We start from the raw sequence: 17,466 nt of genomic DNA on the forward strand, positions 1-17,466 counted from the left end.
TTTCAATTATAAAAACTCTATATGTTTTAGATGGTGGGTGCATTTCTTTGATCACAAGAAGGGCAAGCATATATCCTTGGAATGGAGTTTTTTGTATGCTCATCTAGCTGACAAACATATGTTTTGGTAATCAGTATGTATGTCGTATTAGGATTGGGGATAGGTGAAAGATGCCTTTTTGATAGGATTTGTGGATAGGCGAAGATCCACTTGCATCTAATTTTCGTATGTATGTTCTATCATTTGACACTTGAATTTCTACTGTTCGTGAAAGTCTAACATAATCAAAATCATTATATTTTTTAAAAACCTTATTAGAAATCATTTTAGATGTTTTGTCATTTACATAGCATTTTAAAGCTTATAAAAATATAAAAAGTTGGGTAAAAAAATGTCTGAAGACATGTCTTGGAGCTTGCTTGGGTAGGAGTGCAAAATTAGGAAAAACAAAATAAAATTATAATAGAAAGGATGTTACGCTCTAGCAATTGAAAAGCAACATGGCGCCATAGGATTTTATTATCCTCTTTATGAATGCATATTTGGAAAAATATGCAAGTCCTTCATCCAGAAAGAATAGAATATTGGAATGAATATGAAAAACTCAAAAGGTTGTATGATTAAGTGTAAATTTGAAAACTATTAAATAAGAGCCTCTTGAGATAAAATGTTCGTGTAATAGTGCAGCAGAATCTTCCACCTTGTTGGACCTGCCCAGTTACCAAGATTAAACTACGTCCACCTCGATTACAACAAACAAAGGTACCTATTAGCCCAACAGAGTGTCAACATCAAAAGATGATGTATATTCATTATTCAAGGATTAGAACTGGTCTCCAAAAAACTGTTTCATGTCCTTGGAAGAGTGATAAACAATTTTTAGTCATAACAACTCAAGCTACCTGTGATTTGCTATTCATAAATGGCATCACAACATGATAATACAAATATAAACACAAATATTATCTAATTTATCAACCAAAAGCAAATACGTGGAATCGAGCCAGTTGAGTTCAATGTCTTGCGAGCAATAAACTAGTGAGTAGATAGAATTTAAGACTTATTTATTAAATGTCTTAGCTTCGAGCACTTTTATTTTTCATATTGCTTTTAATGATATAGTAGATTTTAAAGTCTTAAAGTTTGTGTTGTTGGATGTAATTACACTCGAAAAAAGAATTTAAAAATATTCTATCATATTTACTTATTTAGATATACACATTTTATGATCTGAAATACTTGTTTTTAAAATTTATTGTTTTATTTACTTGTCATTTTTCCAAATATACATGCTTCTCGAAAAAAACATATGGGTTGTGTGTATATCATATCTTAATGTTTTCATTTGGTTACTATGTGAATAGGTGTCGAATTGCCATAGGCTTTGCTTTTTTTTGTAACCAAAAGAAGAAAGTTATAGACATTGATGTCACGAGTATTGTTCTTCATTTTAGCCTAAGACAAAAGAAGACAGTTGTACGGATTATGTTTACCCTTTTTATCTGTACTTTCATTATCATTTCGTTCAAACCTATTCCTACTTTAGTCATTGCTAGTCCCCACCCCAATGTACATCATATCACTTTATAGCAAGACCTTTATCTGTAAGTTTTACGTATTTTACTTTATAGCAACACCTTTATCTGTAGATTTTACGTATTTACGTATTGCATACGAATACGGTGGTCCTAAAGCCTATTTATTCCACCTCTCTCTTTGTATTCGCTACATTGCAATAGAGCTCCCAAAATCTCCCTTCATAACGAAATGCTCAACATCTCCATTCATATCAAAATGCTCATATGGAATATAATCAAAGATCTACTCCAGGTTAGATTTTTCTTTTTCTTAATTAATCTGTTTTCATTTTCATAATTTGTAATTTCAGAGTGTTGTAAACGTAATGTTGCCTTGGTTCTTACCAAGACAGCTATGATCACCATCTCTGCTTTATCTTGTTTTTTCGTACATTGTTGATACTTCTAAGGTTTCTAATTAGTTATACGCTTTTCTTTTTCTTAGTTGACAGCGTGAACGCTATAACCACCGTATCTAAGTGTTATATATTGGTCATTTACATATATGGAATAATCCTTGACACTAATTTAAAGACTCTAGAGTTTTGGACGCGGTCATATGGGTGTACAATTTCTTGTCCAAAATTTATTGTTTTCGACAGCGAGTTTAAGGGAGTTTATGGGTTTTGGGTAACAATGGAATATTATACTCCTACTTGTGAATGTATGTTGTAACGCTCTTTCAACCCTGGCCTCTCGCTAATTTTATTATAAATTTTTTCTGTTAAGAAAAAAAAACTTTCGTACTTGTGAGAGTAACACAAGAATCGGAGTCCAAGATGAGCAGGATATGACAATAACACGAGATCTTTAACTGTATTCCCAACTATAGCAATACTTCCTGAATATAAGGAATGATATCTTCGGCTAATGCACGTAATTTCAGAGATTAAGAGGTAATATAGAGGACAAAATTATCCAAGAACCTCAAATATTTAATATCGTATATATTGCAATGGTACTTAATATATTTTTAGTGTTCCTCTCCTATCATCTTTTTGACGTTGATATAGCATAATAATTTGGTTATCAAAATAGATTTAAATACTCGCAATTTAGGAAGATACCAAAGATTGTTTATATGTCATTTAAGATTTAATGTGCTAAAGACAAACTTGGGTTGGGGATGCATGTTGCATCAATCAAAGTTAGTAACCAAGTGAGTAACAGACGATATTATGGTTTGGTAGAAGGAATAGATGGAGGGGGCGTTCTTTTTGTAAGACCCCTTGCTTATAAAGTTTGTAACATTTTATGATTAGCCAGATATAATGTCAACTTTTGACGATGCAATATCCGCGAGGGTTGACATAACGATTATTTCACTAGCTAGTATGAGCTGGGACACACTTATAAGATATCCCTATATTCTTGGCCACACGAAATGAATATTATCTAAGTTACGTCGGCTATTGCATTGTGAAAAGCCGTAAATATACCGTTTTAGTTGATGACCACGTCACAAACCTCAAAAGTGGCAATTCTAGCATAATACTACAAGAAGAAGATTGGGCAACAACGGCGACACCTGTCGCCGCTAAAGGTTAGGCGGCTCGCCGCTAATACCTTTAGCGGCTACGTGTCGCTGCAAATGCGTCGCCGGTATTATTTGGTCGCTAATACGCTTATTGTCGCAACTAATACTCATATAGTCGCCGCTAATACTGGGTGTCGTTGCTAATGCCACCTGTCGCCGCTAATAGATTGTCACCGCTAATACGTGCGTGTCGCCACAAAAGTTGTCGCCGCTAATACACTCTTTTGATTTCTTTTATTTTTTTTAGTTTATTTATTTAACATTAAATTTATAATCAATCCAAATATTTATCTATATAGCATTTGAATAATCTGATAAGTTTTTATAGAAATATTAATACATATTATACAATCAATCCAAAATATTAATCCATACCACATTCAGTATTCTTCCAAATTACAAAACGTTTCATAAAATCCTAAAATAACTACTTGTCCTAAATCATCATCTCCTTCATTATTTGGTGGCGGCAATTAGCGAAACCACTCTTCCAATGCTGCAGAACAGGCCGGGTCCTGTAGTATTGTTTCCAGCATTTGCAACTATAAAGAAAACAAAATATATTAACAACATATCAGAATAACATTATAATTAATTATACCATTCTACAAAATATCAACAACATATCAAATACACTTAAACTTACATCTACTTTCCATTATAGCATTTACTTTCCAAAATATTACCAAACTACAAAATATCAACATATCAAAGCACAACCAACATATTATTATACCATTCTACTTTCCATTATAGCATTGTACTTTCCAAAAATTATCAAACTACAAAATATCAACATATCAAACCATAACCAACATATCATTATACCATTCTACTTTCCATGATAGCATTACTTTCCAAAAATTACCAAACTACAAAATATCAACATATCAAATTATAACCAACATATTATTATAGCATTCTACTTTTCATTATAGCATTTACCAATAATTACCTGTGATTGTGGTTGTTCTTGTGTCATTGGTTGTTCCTGATCGTACATGGACACAACGGTAGGGGATTTACGCCCAATGCCTCTGATATGTCCGCGTCGAACACCCAATATTCTTTCAAAAAAATCTTTTATAGCAGTTGGTGCTAGACCGCTTGCCTCAAAAGTAGCTTGGGTTCGTTGGTTTATCTCCTCGAGTAAAGCATTTTGTATTTTTTAAAAATAATAAAAATCATAAAAATTAGATTACTAAATACCTTTGACGATATAAACAGTTATATGAAAATACAAATTAACCACTTACGTATTGTTGTTCGACTGCAGGACTATAAAATACCCCTTAGTGATTGGAATTGGCCTTACGAAAAACTTCGATTCGACTGATATCCTATTTAACATTAAAATTTAGATTACTTATACTTTAAATAAATATTTAAATATATCATAACTTACTTCTTTGAAACATGCATTGCTGTATGAACTCGATCCCCATCTGTTTACAACTACTTGTTTTGCACGACATTCTTTGTTTGACGCCGAACGTCTGAAAAATTCTGGCGTTTGAAAATGTTCGACTGCCTTCGCCCAATTTTCATGTGACATACCGTTAGGGGAGCTGCTAATGCGGCTTGGATATATGCAGGCCCCCCGATTTCCTTAAAATAAGAATGAACTTTACTTTTTCAGCCTCTGTAAACTTTTGCAAGACTCGAATCAATGCTCCGCAACAGTTGAGCACGCTCCGGATCCATGTTAACTTTGTCCAAATCAAATTTATTCTGCAAAACACAAAAAATTTAGTTAATTAAATAACAATCACAACTAAACTTAAAATTGCATCTAAGTTACCTTTAGATGTACAACAGTTGCGTTCCTTAAGGCGGGGAAAACATTATTCCAACTAGATACGTTGAATGGGACATTGTTCCACAAATACCTCCCAATTTAATGTGTGAACGAATTACCACGCTTCCCGACAGGGTAATATGTGATCTCCCTATCGAAATCCAAATCTACGGGCTTTCCCTTATTTGCCCTTGTCAACTTTCCCAACTCGATATTTTTTGACATGCCCCTTCTTTTTTTTGGAAGCTCGGTTGAAAAAATGCATTTAAAAATATTAGTCACGATAACTTATTATAAAAAATAAATATAGTTAATAAATATATCATAATAAAGCTCACCATCCTATTCATGCTGACCACGATCAAAGTCTTCTAGAGGTGGTGGATCCCCGACTCCATCACCTCCATGTAGCCCCATTACATCGGCCATCATGCCCAAGAGTGTCGCCCAAGTAAACCTCATCTGCAGCCTATAAATTACAAGATGTGCAATATAGAAATACAATATGAATAAAAGTTAGTTACCCTGCGAAATTGTAAGATATACAATATAGACAAACAACATAAATAAAAGTTAGACAAACAATATGAATTAAAGGTACATTTCAAATAAAGTTTCTATTACAAAAAAAATTTTGATTTTTTTAATCAAAGTCTTGATTATATACTTCAATGTCTTCTGCATCTGTATCATAATCAGAATCGCCGTCATCATAATCAGTCTCTTCATCGGAAACATTATCGATTCTACACGTTGGCGGAGGTACTTTAGTCTCGTCTTCATCGTCATAATCAACATTGTTTTGAGCTACGTCAATATTGTTTTGAAAGTATTGTGAGAAGTCGATAAAAAGTCTAGCTCGAGATGAAGAGTTGTTTTGAACTATGTCAACATTTTCGGCCTCCACATTATCGACATCTTGGACAGCGTCACTGTAAGCATTTTGGACACGAGCATTGTCGGATTGTAAATCCCAAATATTTCGATGATTAACATGCTCGACGACACAACGAGCGTTGTTGTTTTGGTTTCGTCGATGATTAACAGGCTCGCAGATGTAGAACACTTGTTTGGCTTACGAAGCATATATGAGTTGATTGTCTTGGCACGCTTCTTTTTCTATGTCGATACTTATGAAATTATCATCAGGAATATCTCCCGTATCGAACCACTTACACCGAAATATTACAGTCGAATAATCATATGGATATTGCACCTCCATAATCTCTTCTAAATGGCCATAATATTTCTCTCCATTCTCACCAGCTGCTAGAATCCCAGAGTTTTGCGTTTTGCGTTGTGCATCACAACTAAGTATCATAAACCTAGCACCGTTGACTATGCATGCAGTGTAAGTAGAAACATCCATTTGTGAACCCATTGAAAGGGTTGACAACTCTTTGTGGAATTTAGGAGAGTTTTCTTTTTTCCATCTGATAAACCTATTAAACATATGTTGATGTGTTATGTATTCTTGATTCATTAAATTTATGAAAGATATTTGTTTGTTAAGTATTATTACGTTTTCAAGAAACCGGTTGGGAAATTCGGTCACTTTCAGGAGGTTCAGATTTGAATTTTCTATATATATATATATATATATATATATATATATATATATATATATATATATATATATATATATATATATATATATAATTGATGAATGGAAAAAAGTAACAATAAATAATGAAAGATAATTAAAAGTAAGAACACTTACTCGATGTATTGTCTGACTTCTTGACAACTATTCAATATAAACCATTCTATATTACGTTTCTCAGTTATATCAAGATGTTTGATTTGCGTTGCGCTCGTCGGTCGACACTTGGACTCAAACATCCAAAACTTTTTTTTTTCAATGACAACGTCTTTGTTTCTTTCAAGGCGATTGAATTCTCGAAGGTACATCGAACAAAATGTCAAAGCTTGTTCAGCAATATAACCTTCAGCTATACAACCTTCCGGCCTCGCCTTATTTCTGACATAGTTTTTTAGTTTTATCATATACCTTTCGAACGGATACATCAATATCATACATACCGGGCCTCCGGCAATCGCTTGATCAGGTAAATGCATAACTAAATGAATCATGATGTCGAAAAACGCTGGCGGATAAATCAACTCTAACTTGCACAAGATTCTAATAATGTCTTCTTTTGTTTTCCTCATATCCTCCACCTTTAGTGTTCTAGAGCAAATTTGCTTGAAAAACATACAAAGATCTACAATTGGTGTAGAAGTTTCTGTTGGGTTATGAGCATTCTAACACTCCTAAGTGTACATGCAACCCTAAATACCTTGGATCTATGTTTTCTCTATTATACATGCAAATATGAACATCCAAGGTATTATCCTAATCTAGCATACAAAATATCAATATAACAAGATAGAATACATACCTCTTTAATGGTGCTTGTCTTCATGAAGCTTGAGTGCTTAGTGCCCCAAGTGTGACACCTCAAATGGTTCACACAACACCAAATACACTTGGAATAACTTGAGAGAATTCTACACTTCATAAAATCGGCTAGCCTTCTCTAGAATAATACTAGTGGCCGATTTTGTCAAGAATAATATCTATATATAGTGTTACAATTAGGGCAAACCCTAATTGTCATGACTTTCCATTTCCTTGGATCCATGGGTTCAAATACACCATGGAGCATCCATGGAGCATCATATGGGTTTTGGCCCAACTAGATAATCCATGGAGCATTAGCCCACTATATAAGTATGGATGATTTGCACAATCAATCCATATATTTAATTAGTCTTCTTTTGATCACTTAATTAATCCTAGATTAATTCTTGATCAATACTAATTAAATAATCTCATTATTCTTATTATTAATATACTAGAACTTATAATATATTAATAACCATAAGTGTCTTATTTCTCTCATTTAGTCTATCCAAGTGCATGATGCCGTGCAACCCAAATGGACCATGCCGGGTCGGGTCAAGTCTTACCAATTATAGTTATGGACTTAGACATTAATCCAACAGTCTCCCACTTGGATAAGTCTAAAACTATTATTGCATATGACTTCAGGAACCAACTGGCAATTGTAGCTCTCAAAAGCTTCTGTCGAACTCTGACCTTGTAGATGAACTCTGATCTTGTCAATGACTTGTCCATTAGATAAGGGATCATATATTCCTCCATTCTAGATATCATATAGACTGAGACATGGATTATAATCATTCTCTCTGTCCATTTGTTGTTTCCCGATTTCCGATTTATGACGACTGACTAATTGAACAAATCAAATCAGTCCTGGCCCGGCCGAGCACTTCCATTTGTCATCATCAAATCATCGAGGGGCCCACAGATATCGCTTTCATCCCGAAGGTAAAAGGAATGGATAAACTTCGACTCATATGGCTTGTTCTACTACTTGTTGAATCATACATAAAGACACGTTTTATAGCACCGAGTTACCAAATGCAGTTTCGTGCAATCAATGTACAACCAACTCATAGTAACAACTCATATCTCTAGGTTTGAAGAATATAAGATATTATCGTCTCATGATCACTCGTGATAAAATCCATGAAGTGATTCCAATGAGCGCGGGTTGAATCCAATACTCAGAACTTATGAGCACTCATGAGTGTTGTAGCCCTTTGTCCAACAACTTAGACCTCTACAAGCCAACCCATGATAGTCTTAATTCATATCTACTTCCAACATATGACCGACTGTGGATGGTTTGAATAACTTAGTCATTCCGGAAGAATAACCTAGTTTATTCGGGAAGTCAAAACATGCAAAGTGAAACACAATAATAATTGAATCCAATATGGTCTCAGAACTTATGAATATAAATAAAACACTTTTTATTTATCACCATATGATTACACATTATTCATTGTATATTGTTTCAGCTATCAACATTATTCTTGAATTTAAAACAATAGTTGTCCCATGCTCCAAGCATGCACACTATGTTTTTCTAAACAATAGTCATGCCATACACCAAGTATGCATAATATGTTTGTCTATGATCTTTATTTTGTGAACTAGATCAAATGAACATAACTTCAATGATTCTCTTTTCACACTCCCAACTGCAAATGCATGAATTCCAAATTCATGTCATTTACTGAAATCTGTTAGATTCTAAACTTATATGCATCGATCCTCTTGTAATGATTATGCACAAAGTCAGAAAGACTTAACAACAATCATTACAGAGCATTCCAAAGGAGATCAAGTCCTTGGAACCATCCTTCTTGCATTAAGTTTCCTTAATCTTACACAGATTGAAAATTCTAACTTTGAAACATTTCCAGATTCCATTTCAACTATCACTTCTGAACAAGAGTTGCCTCCTTACAGATTATGTCAATATGGTCCTTTCAGAATTATCACTATACTTCCAATTGTCCTTGAGAAACCAATCTTTGGTAAACCTTAGATTGTCCTCGACAATTGTTTAATCCTTTTAGTCATATCCAGTTCTAAACCTTTTCCCTTCTTAATGCCCTAGGCATTTGGAAATTTTTAGAAAGGATGAATATAGCACATGTAATCGGTCCTATATCTGAAGCATATGGGACAAGATTCATGATGTCTCACATAAAGACTAAACCAGTCTTTTGCTATAACATTTCCATTTCAATTTGCCAAGTTCTCATAATTCAGATTATGAAAAAGGGATGCCGTAATCATAATCGAATTTAAGAACGCAAATAATGGACCCATATACAGAATTTCCTTATGTTGAGCCATTCCAACATGAAATTCATATATATCCTTGACTAAATGATTAAAACCTCACGATCTAAGCTTATAGATTTGAGATGAAGTATAATTTCCTCTCCCTTAATTATAGCAAAACAACTTTTTCCCAATTGAAACCTTTTGTTTTCTATAATTAACATTGCTAGCTTGCAATACTTATCGTAATTATCATGCTCCCACTAACATGATGATTATTATGCTCCCACTAGCTTTGACATATACTCAGAAAGCTCGACTTCTAGAAATCAATACTTTATTGACTTTCTTACCAAAGTTCAGATTTCTGATACTAGATTGTTTTGATAAGACTTTATCAAAAACATACACCTTCCTTAGATAGCTTATGGGCGTGTCAAAACAATTTTAAGAGCTATGAAAAGGGATGCCGTAATCATAGTCTTGATCGTTTTGACCTTTGCCATTTCTCACAAGTCCATGTTAGTGTGCCGGTTAACCACACGCGCTCCACTAACGACTTTGAGAATGCAAATATCACAATTGCTATCTAGCTAAAATCTATTTAGTGAAAGTGTTTCCTCACCATCATTTTCATGAATCGGAGAGAAACCTTATGACACTTAGATTTAATGGTGTATGTGTTCTTATCCATGTGAATTATCATAACCATAGTCACAAGACAAGGATAATGACAAATCCAAACTCATATGGACTGAACTCAATCTTAATTTCTTGCCACCTGGCAGCTCAAGGGCCTACCATTGCTTCCAAGTTGTTGTGCAACCAATTGAGAACTCTAAGAACTCATATGCAAAGCCAACTTTAATTGGAATGGGCACAGAATGTGTCAACACGATAGGTTACAAACCTCAAGTCGTGTGCTAGTGAAGAACTTCAGGTTTCATTCTTGATTAGTTCTTGAGAATTTCAAGACCTTTAAGACTCCCACTATCCTCTTGACCTATAAGACTTCCTTGTCAAACATCCAAGAGATAGTGTGGATTCTAATCAAGACAAACACTTCACACAATTGGCCTTAGTTGGTCTTTGTTTTATCCAAAACATCACAACTTACCAATTTCAAATGTACAAGAGTAGAAAACTTTTACTCTTACATTTGATAAGTGTTTTTAAACCTTCTTAAAGACATGTCACTCAAATTACAATCTTCGAGTATGACTCCAAGACTTGTATTGGAACGAAGTATGACTCATCTTCTTGATTTAACCATTTCAACAATTTCAAGATCCCTTCTTCTTAGTCATAAGAATGCACTAAGACTTTCTTAGAGAACAAATTTTGATATGGTTTCTTAATCATTAAGATGATCACAAAGCTGATACTAAAGTACTCTCCCATCTTTTCAGATTTGAGAAACTTTTATCCTTCTGCCTCAGTTGATTCTTCTTATTCGCTCTGTCATACATTGGAACCTTTTTCCAATGTCTCAGAGTTACACTTAAGCTTGTAAGTATAATCATATTTACTGAGCTTTAGTAAACTATGACGAATAGCCTTACATCTTTTGTGGTGGACTTAATCAGTGCACATGACTATGTACTCGATCCCTTAGTCCATTACTTGACTTACACATTCATGTGAATAAGTAATTAGTCTTAATTTTTCCAATACTTGAAAGTTCTCATTCATCATGCTATACAACTTGCATGCTTCCAAGTCTCGGTCCAATTGAGACTTTGGATGATGAGAATCTTTCCTTGTTTGGTAAATTTAGACATTACCACAAATGAAGGAATCAATTTCATATTTCCACTCTTGCTATTAATGGAATCATACAAGCAACAAATTTTTTTTTCCTCAAATGCCATTGTAAGGATATATATATATATATATATATATATATATATATATATATATATATATATATATATATATATATATATATATATATATATATATATATATTTTTTAAATAAATAAAATCAAAATTTTTCTTTTATTTTAAAACTATGCGGAAAAAACTTATCCTTACAATCCATATGAAAACTTGTTGTTATCTATTCCTTAGCAATATCTCATAACTCCTAAGAAGTAGCTCAAGAATCCGATTTTTTAAACTACGTGATAGAAATCCATCTATGCGATCAGATTCAGCATATTCTTTCTTTAAGTTCCTTTACTTTTCTTTGATTCTTAAAACATTACCATGTGACCCAGTCACATCATGTATCCGGAATCTCAGAATAGAAACTTAACAGAGTTAGATTAGTGGACTTTACCTGAAGTAGAGTCAATCTTATTGACTTTAACATCCTTAGGTAAATTAGGCAGCTTCGCAGCTAATGACCCTTCCTTTAGCAATATAAGCATATGGACCCTTTGATAATGGTACACAGGACTATTACAGACTTAGCTTTTCTCTTTACCATATGTTCAACCGAGTTGACTATGGCCGATCCCTTTCCATTGGGAAGAGAATGCTTTCCTGGATTTCCTGTGTCACTATTGTCAATGTCCATAAAGTTTCAGGAAGTTGATCTTAACAATAGATAAGATCATTAAGGGTCTTGTCATAGTCTATTTCATAGGTGTCCCAAAGGAACTCACTATGTAACTTAGAAAGTGATTGAACCACCAACTTTCTCAAGACATTGACACCCAACTCTCCCGGCTTGTCAATATGTGACTACATCTCCAAGATGTGACCACACCAAGACCTTTACTTGCCAATAAGGCTCGAGTGACTTTAAACTTTTAAAGAACTTGTGGGGTAGGGAGAATAATTTGGAGGAGGAGAGAGAAGTATGATATCCATGGGACATCATCTTCATTTAGGAAAGCTTGTTTCAAGAGATTTGGGAAGATCATAAATGTCTAAACCAGACATGTTATGGGAGATATTCAAGATAGTTGATCTTAAAGTCCTTAATATGACACCCAATATGAAATATTAAGGCTAGGACCCAACAAACTATTTTATAACTTAGAAGAGGTATGCCGTACTCCAAGCTATAAAACAATTTGAAGGTAGGTGAATGACGATTCACCAATTTCCACCAAAATAAACGAAATGTATTATTAGGTTTTAATTGGTTTTGAAACTCCTAGATCTTTTGAGATTCATTGAACTGTTCAATGGCATGTTTCAATCTCGAGTGTGCCCTTCAGGTTTTGTGACTGGGATGCCGAGGATCACAAAACAAGGTGTGAAGTAACCATGCAAATTACTGGGTACCCTTAAGTGTTTATCCCTCAATCGATGTGCCGGTTAACCACACACGCTCCATCGATACTATGATAAACATTAAGTTACCCTTTGCCTACCTTGTTAAATACGAGTTAGTGTGCCGGTTAACCACACGCGCTCCACTAACCGACTCAAACAAAGTGCAAAGTGTAATTTCGTGGATTAGCACCTTATTCACATTTTTCTAAGTAACTAAGATTGGGTATTATTAAAAGTTTAGTTACTTAGTATTTATCATTAATACTTTTAATGAAGGGAGAATTATAGTCATGTCAAACCCGTTCGGCTAACGACCCTCCACCAGTCAAGCGAGCGGTGGGTGAGAGTGAACACCCATTAAGTTCCCATTTTATAGGCAACAACCTTATACCCACCTTATAGACCGGCTTCGTGAATGAGGCGTACTAGCGGTAAGACCGACTTTACTCTTATACATATAAATATTATTAACTTATAATATTATAAAGTATAAGGGTTGAATTTTAACTTTTAAAATTCTAAGGGCTAACTTGGAATTAAAGTATTCATAGGAGAAAACTTTACAAATTCCAAAACTTGAGGGCAAGTTTTGAAACTATTCAAAACTAATTAATTCCATAACTTATGTATTTAAAGTAGTTTTAATCCAAAAACTCTTCAAGTTCCATAACTTGTGGACAAATTATGGAAGACTTTAAACTAATAAAGAATTAATATTTTCTTTATTTTATAACTTATGGAATTAATTAAGGTTACATATTTTATTTATTTATTTATTAATGAAATGACTCTTGAACCTCCATAACTTAAGGACAAGACTCTTCATCTTTTTTTGTAACCTTTGCCAACTTTATGAGTTTTATGAGTCTTTAATGTGACTCTTCATGTAACTTAAGGATAAGTTACACAAACACATTTTATACTCAACTCTTAGATTAATTTGGATTGAAAACAACTTTTTCACTCAACTTTTCTATTAATCTAAGCAACTCATAAGAACAAGATAATTCAAATCAAACTTTTTCATGTAATTAGTCTAACCTTTAAGCTAATACAAAACATGAATCTATTGACAATTATCTTAAAAAATGGATTAGCATGAACATTACCACATTTAAAAACAAGTTTATAAGTTCAAAACAACTTAGGGTAATGTTCCTAGTCCATTTCTAGCCAAAACCTCGAAGATATGCTGTCTGGGGTCGAACTCGTCGAGTACATGAACTCAACTCGGCGAGTTGGATGCATTTTGCCTTGGACTCGTCGAGTCCCTTTATGGACTCGGCGAGTCAGCTGGGCTGACAGCATCAAAACTCGATTTTTCAGCTTCTATTGCAGGTATAACAAGAAAACAAGCCTAGGCTCTGATACCATTGTTGGGTTATGAGCATTCTAACACTCCTAAGTGTACATGCAACCCTAAATACCTTGGATCTATGTTTTCTCTATTATACATGCAAATATGAACATCCAAGGTATTATCCTAATCTAGCATACAAAATATCAATATAACAAGATAGAATACATACCTCTTTAATGGTGCTTGTCTTCATGAAGCTTGAGTGCTTAGTGCCCTAAGTGTGACACCTCAAATGGTTCACACAACACCAAATACACTTGGAATAACTTGAGAGAATTCTACACTTCATAAAATCGGCTAGCCCTCTCTAGAATAATACTAGTGGCCGATTTTGTCAAGAATAATATCTATATATGGTGTTACAATTAGGGCAAACCCTAATTGTCATGACTTTCCATTTCCTTGGATCCATGGGTTCAAATACACCATGGAGCATCCATGGAGCATCATATGGGTTTTGGCCCAACTAGATAATCCATGGAGCATTAGCCCACTATATAAGTATGGATGATTTGCACAATCAATCCATATATTTAATTAGTCTTCTTTTGATCACTTAATTAATCCTAGATTAATTCTTGATCAATACTAATTAAATAATCTCATTATTCTTATTATTAATATACTAGAACTTATAATATATTAATAACCATAAGTGTCTTATTTCTCTCATTTAGTCTATCCAAGTGCATGATGCCATGCAACCCAAATGGACCATGCCGGGTCGGGTCAAGTCTTACCAATTATAGTTATGGACTTAGACATTAATCCAACAGTTTCTTTGTCCAATAACGCTCTAACTCCAATCGGTATCAAACGATGCATAAGAATGTAATAGTCATGAGATTTCAACCCAATAATGTTAGTATCATTATCTAACACTTTCTTATTGATTTTAGATCCAAACCCATCAGGAAATTTAACATCTCTTATAAATTGAAAAAATATTTTGCTGTCAGGTTTCTTGAATGAGTAGCTTGCATGTGGTCTAGTGATCTTGTTACCCTTTTTTTGCAACCATTGATTACGCCGGATATTCTGATTTTTCAAGTCCTCACGTGCATTTGATGTGTCTTTACTCTTATCATTCATCATAGAAGTACCCAAAAGACTCTCACCCACATTTTTCTCGACATGCATCAAATCTATGTTGTGTTTCATCTGTAGATAAGACCAATACTCGAGCTCAAAAAATATTCTACGTTTCGACCAATTCAACGCGAATCCTTACCGATCCATGTTTTCGTTGAGAGTGTTAGGATGTTTACCCGATTTACGAAGTATTAGACGTCCTAGTTGCTCTTGTATGTCTTCATTAGTAAAGTCTCTCGGAGCGGGTCTTGTCTCTGGTTGCCTATTAAATTTCAAACTCATCCTTAATGAATCATCAACATCTAAGAACTGACGATGACCGATATAAATGACTTTATTAACTGCACGGTACGAAGGAGTGTCTTCATTGAAAGTCGGGCATGCTCTATACCCTTGTCCGCTCCTGCCCGATAAAAACTACTACGAGCTGGAAAGTCGTTTATTGTCCATAACAACATAGCTTTCATCATGAAGAATGTGTTTGTCGCTGCGTGTTTAATGTGTACGCCTGATTGCCATAAAAACTTAAGCTCTTCCACTAACGGCCTAAGGAAAACATCTATGTCCTTTCCAGGCGCTTTAGGGTCTGGTGTAACGATGTAAATTTTTCAAAAACTAAAATTTTCATTTAAAATCACTTAATTCTTAAAACACTTTTCATAAATCTCATTTTTGTTAAATTTACAATACACATCTACATATTCTGATAATTAATAATCCAGGATCTTCAAAAACATAACTCTTCCTCTGGTGTGTACAATCGAGTCGGTGTCGTCCCGTGATCTTGAGAAAACCTCAAACACATAACACGGTAAACACGAAGCTTAGTGAGTTCCCCAAAATACCACATATAACACATATTAGCCACTCGAGGCTATAACTCTATGGGCCCTTGGGCCCTAACTCTGTGGACCCTCTGGTCCTAACTCTGTGGACCCTTTGGTCCTAACTCTGTGGACCTTCCGGTCCCAACTCTGTAAACTCTGATATACACACAACATAAATAACATAGAAATAATACAGTGCAACACATCACATAAATAACATATAATAACTATGTCATATAACTCTAATTACCACTCATGGTAAAGTATAGTGAGAAGACTCACCGGGCAAGCAGAAAGCATTATCCTCACTCTTGAATCTCGAACTCGCCGCCTAACACATAAGGCAATATCTCTAATTAACACTCGTAATCTCAACTTTAATTAAACCGACGATTACTCTTTCCCTCTCTAATCAGGAAGTGGGTAAAATACCATTTTACCCCTCCTAGGTCCCCATTACTTATATTGACCAAAACCCCAAAGTCAATAGAAGTCAACTCAAGTCAACAGTCCACACTTGAGCCTACTCGTCGAGTGTGTCATTACGACTCGTTGAGTCCCCTTGTATTATCAGAACTCTAATTGGGTCTCACTCAACTCGCCAAGTTGACCCCTAACTCGGTGAGCCAACACTGGGTTAAGGCTAGTCGGCCAGACCAGCTATGACTCGTCGAGTCACCTCATGGACTCGGTGAGTTGGCTCCTACAGATTGCTCATTTTGCCATTTGAGTTCCGATCCGCAACCCAAACTCATAGATCTAACCTCCTACTACCCAATAGTCACGTAAAGGTCTGAACTTGAGGCTCATGCATGGTGTATTTTGCTCAATAGACCATTTGGACTCCATTGAAGCTCCATAGCTTCAAAGCTCCCAAACAACTCTTACATGGTTGCCTACTTTCTGGTACCCTGGACCTCACAAGGTCCAGATCTACACATGACTTGAAAAAGGGTTTGGATGCACCCACAACCCTATCTAAATGGTGATCGAAGCCCTAACTTAATCAACTAAGGAAATCCATACAAAACAAAGAAGGGAAGAGCTCATACCAGATCTGGAGCTTGCAATGAAGATGAAACTGATCCTCTAACTCTCCTCTGAGATCCTTGTAACACCCTTGCTCCTCCTTTCCAAGAATCAAACTCCAATAAGCCATTTTCTTCTCTAGGTCACCAATCATTCTAGGGTTTCTATCAAGGAACGAAGACTCTGGTGGGGAGTGGCCAAGGAGGCTATAAGCGCCTTTAAATAGGTCCCAAACCCTGGACTTTAGGGTTTCTCTACCCAGCACCTACTCGGCGAGTCCCTCCTTGGACTCATCGAGTCCACCCATTAAACCCGCGAGAAAAACCCGACTTGACTCGGCGAGTTAGACCC

The 17,466-nt window shown here is 34.9% G+C and overlaps 1 long non-coding RNA gene across 1 annotated transcript in view; it reads left to right on the forward strand.

The window, feature by feature from the left end:
- The first annotated feature begins 1,735 nt into the window (after positions 1-1,735).
- LOC145002035 (uncharacterized) overlaps positions 1,736-17,466 on the forward strand; it is a 31,389-nt gene continuing 15,658 nt past the window's right edge. Inside the window, exon 1 of the long non-coding RNA XR_013661786.1 lies at positions 1,736-1,830. This is a non-coding gene — a long non-coding RNA (uncharacterized LOC145002035). The remainder of the gene's footprint in view (positions 1,831-17,466) is intronic.

The sequence above is a fragment of the Lactuca saligna genome, chromosome 6, assembly GCF_052625555.1.
Source record: "Lactuca saligna cultivar CGN05327 chromosome 6, ASM5262555v1, whole genome shotgun sequence".
Lineage (NCBI taxonomy): Eukaryota > Viridiplantae > Streptophyta > Magnoliopsida > Asterales > Asteraceae > Lactuca > Lactuca saligna.